Below are 4340 nucleotides of genomic sequence, written 5' to 3'. Positions count from 1 at the left end.
CTCAACGATCCAAGGCCCTTCATCGCAAACTCACCAGAGAGAGGCATCAAAATACGTTCTTTTATGGAGGCCGATAAGTCGTGTCACAACCATGAGTATTGTAAGTCCCGAATCTGGATCACTACAGTATAATATCAACCCAAACACGACGTTAGTGCGGAATTTTAACACTGTGGTGATTCAAGAACAAGATAGAAGAACAATATAAATATGATGAACACGAAGTAATATGGTTTCAATGCATACGATTCTATTATCAAATAAATCGTCAGATACATAAACCAATTCACAAAGAATATTATGCTCTCTAGAAATGGTGACTATGAAAGTGTGAGAGTTCTCTAGTTTTCCACCCTAATTATCAACTAAGACATGCTTTATATAGTTAGCATTTACAAGAGGCCCAATGACCAAGCCCAACTAAGCCCAAACAGAAATCAACATGATTTCTATATTGCTAGCCCTTTCCAACCGAAATCCCTATGGATTTCGGTAATACATGCTCCAAGCCATAAATTCCATCTTGTATAATACTACGACTCTTTTAGATTATTTCTCTTTTGTCTTGATCATGTCATGGCTTTTGATAAGCGTCAGTCTAACCAAATCGTGACCCAACAATCTCCCCCCTAAACTGATGCTTTCAAAACTTTCAGAATCTTTACTCAGACATGATCTGATACCAATTGTAAGTCTTAGAGACGGATCTTTCAATATGATATCAACAATATTGATGTTTGGGTTCATGCTCTGATACCAATTGTAAAAAAACAAAAACAAAAAAAATAAAACCTTATGTGTATAGTGTATATATAATATTAAGATGTTAAATTTAGTTTTTCAAAGGCTTAAAGGGTAAAACTAGAACTACAAGGGTGGGGCATTCATATAAGTCCAAAACACTCTGAATGAAAGGCATGTAAGTCCGGATAGCTTGTAGTCCAACGTTCAACCTTAAAGCTTAAAAGTTTTCTTGCAATCTATAAAGTTTTTGATCAAGCGCAAGGGTTGGAGTCAAATTGGGGTGATCTGGGGAAAGCCAAATATGCTTTGAGAAGAGATAGAAGGCATCATAGGTCCATGAGTGATGTCCATATAAGATTTATGTCAAAATTGAACCTAACTCGTATCACTGATGCAATGAAAATCATGCTAAGTTTATCATACCTGCTATCAACTTGTTTCTTTGTGTCATAATAACGCTAAACACGAATCTTTGTGAAAGCATCTTATTCAATATGATTTCATGTTCGGATTTTTTAGTAAAGGCGACCTGTTTATTAAAATTGAAATTTGATCCCAAAATTTTGCTAAATTACAAGAAGATCGAGTGTTTCACTTTGATTTAACTATTATTTTTTTTGTTTTTTTTTATTTTGGTTATTTTATATATTTTATTTTCACTTCCTAGTTACTCTCGTCGAAACGGATGCTATAAGAAATCAGTTTTAAATCATGGATCTGACTTGAGTTGGGCTTAAAATCTTTTCAGTCCATGAATCACTTATCTTTGGTTTAATTCAAATGACTTGGGCCCAGCTTGTTTTGATCTCGGTCCACCTGGTTTTCGGCCCATCGGGGTTTTCGGCCTTGTTATGAGATATAAAGGGATCCCAGTTGCATTATTGGTGGTTTATTTCAAAATAAATACTCTCTCTGGCCGAAAAACCCTTAGACTTCTTTGCCAATCAAGTGTAACCTGCTCTTCTGTTTCAAGTTTTTGTGTGATCTTCATTCATTTAAAAGTAATGGAACAATAATGACATCGTGGCCAGTCTACTGGATGAGTGTTTGATTGTGATTTGCTTTGTGTTAGTCTGATAGACCTTAATTAGGATGGTGGCTTGATGTGGTTAAGATTTGTGTTGGATTGTGTTAAGGGAAATTGCAGGTTTTTGGTTATTAATGGCGAATCTCGGCCAAATGGAGAAGATGACTAGGATTGAATTGGGGAGTTCAAATGGTTTCGTTGACCGAGAACATATGGTCAATATATGGGTTCGGTTGACTTTGTTGACCGAGAACTCTCTTGTTCTCGGTGAGATTGGACAGAAAACCTATATTAGACCGAAAACTTAGAACAGAGAACCTCCATGGACCAAAATCTCACTGTGTGGACATAAATCCTCTTTCAAGACAGAAAACTAATATGAAATCATTACTAATTTACAATTGTGATCCATATACTATGTTTTTATCATGTTTGGTCCTTGATGTCTTGTAAATTCAACATGTGTCCTCAAAATTTTAAGATTGTTGATTTAGTTTAATGAATGATTGCTAACTTGATTCGTTTGTTGCAATAATGGTTGATCAAGCACCCATTAAGGTTTGTTGATACTCACAACATAGCTGGATGTTTGTATGATCCACATCTGGTACGCAAGGAGTTTAAATCCATGAACGTAGGCCTCAATACTTGCAGGATTTCTCACGCTATACAAGAAACTCCTGTCATATGCAAGAAGATGATCACAGAGTTCTGGAATAATGCTTCTATCAATCAACGAGGAGTAGGTGGAACTATCACTATTGATTCCACTATTAAAAAGAAGCCGATCGTCATCTCAGAGGCCATTATACGTGAGGTTCTTCTGTTCGGCGATCAACCAGATTACCCAACGGAATTCTCAACTGATGCCGTTACGGAAGTTATAGTTAGAATGAGTTACGTAGGATCCTATACTCCTGCTATAAAGAAGCTTTTTTATCCTTACTGGAGGTTTTTGATTCACACGTTCTTTACATGCGTGTCAGGACGTAAAGGAGGATCTGACGAGATTAGCCACATTCAGATGTCGGCTGTAGTTGCTCTGATCATGGACTAGAACTATAATTATTCTAAGTTTGTGTTCTATGAGATGATGAGCAACTTGAAGGGCAAGAAGAAGGAGATGTTCCTCATTTATCCCAGGTTTCAACAGATGATCTTCGACTCACATTATCCTAATCTTGTTAAATCTGTAGAGACTCTGGATCTGAAGTCTATGGGGCCAAATACCTTTGGGCTGATGAAGCAGTCCCGGAAGGGGTCGGAGGTTGTTTACAAAGGCCTTCACGAACTGGTCAAGTTCGGTAAATTTGCTGAAACTGAGCCTGTTCCTGTCAGTGCTCAAGTTTCTGAAGAGCATGTGACGCCTGTTCAGAGGCGTACTGCTATGTTTGAAGTCATTTCAGATGATGATGAAATTGAACACCAAGATGCTGAAACTGCTCCTTCTTCAGATCAATTAAAGGAGTTTGAGAAATTCAAAGAACTGCTCCGGTCAACTGCTTTGAAGCCTCCTCAAGCAGTTACTGAGACTCAAGATGAAAATACTCCTGAAGAACCAGCCGCTGATCTTATTTCACGAAAGAGAAGAAAGAAAGATCCAAGACCCGGCGTGCTGGTTACTGAAACTACAACAACAACAACAACAACAAGCCAACAACCGGAACGTGAGTCGGACATTCCTGAGACTCACGTTGATACAAGTCCATCCGCAACTGAGCTTCAAACTCAAGAAATGATTTTTGACGATATTGCTCAGGAATTTAACTTTGAAGCTGATATCCCATCGTTTGATGAACCATAGGGATCATCTGACCCGATTGGTCAGTCGAGCTCGATTTCTACTGACAAAATTGCTCATATTCTTGCTATGCAAGATAAATTTTTGCAGGATAAGGGAAAGGGGGTTTTACTTGAAGCTGCACATGTGGATGTGCAGGCTTTGAAATGTCGAGTATTTGAACTCGAACAAGACTCAACTGTGAAAGATGTGCATATCCAAGAACTTGAAGTCGACAACTCAGATAAAGACTCTAAGATTAAAGAGCTTCAGTCCAATATGGGTGGTCTTACTGCTATGTACCTGTACCTCCTACAGAAACTTATTCGGAAGTTTGGAGATGACTTCAAGAGAAGTGAAGACATGACATCTAAGACACCCACTATTGATCAAGGTGGCAGTTCCAGCGGTCGTCCAACTACAAATATAGATGAATCTGAGCCACTGGAACAATATTTATCTGCACCGTCAAGAACCGCTGAGCAATCAGAAAGACTTCAAAAGAAGATACCCATTATGAAGAATTCCAACCAGAATGTTTAATCCTTTGACCATACAGATAAGTTTATTCTAAATCTACAACATGGTTTTTCTGAGAAGTATGGTGACAGGTCTAGGATCATGTCATTGGGATTTGATATTGATAAGAGTATGTGGTGGGTTATACATAAGTCTGGAATCACTGAGTATTATCGCAAAATGAAAGATTTTGGGTCTTGGACGAAGGTGTCTGAGTGACCTCATCAATGCTCCCTTTCATAACGCAAATCATGACAAGAAAGCTACAAA

This window comes from Bidens hawaiensis, unplaced genomic scaffold (assembly GCF_021521415.1).
Source record: "Bidens hawaiensis isolate Kalapana, Puna unplaced genomic scaffold, B.hawaiensis_p1.1 tig00053383_1, whole genome shotgun sequence".
Taxonomy (NCBI): Eukaryota; Viridiplantae; Streptophyta; class Magnoliopsida; order Asterales; family Asteraceae; genus Bidens; species Bidens hawaiensis.
This window is presented reverse-complemented; position numbering follows the sequence as displayed.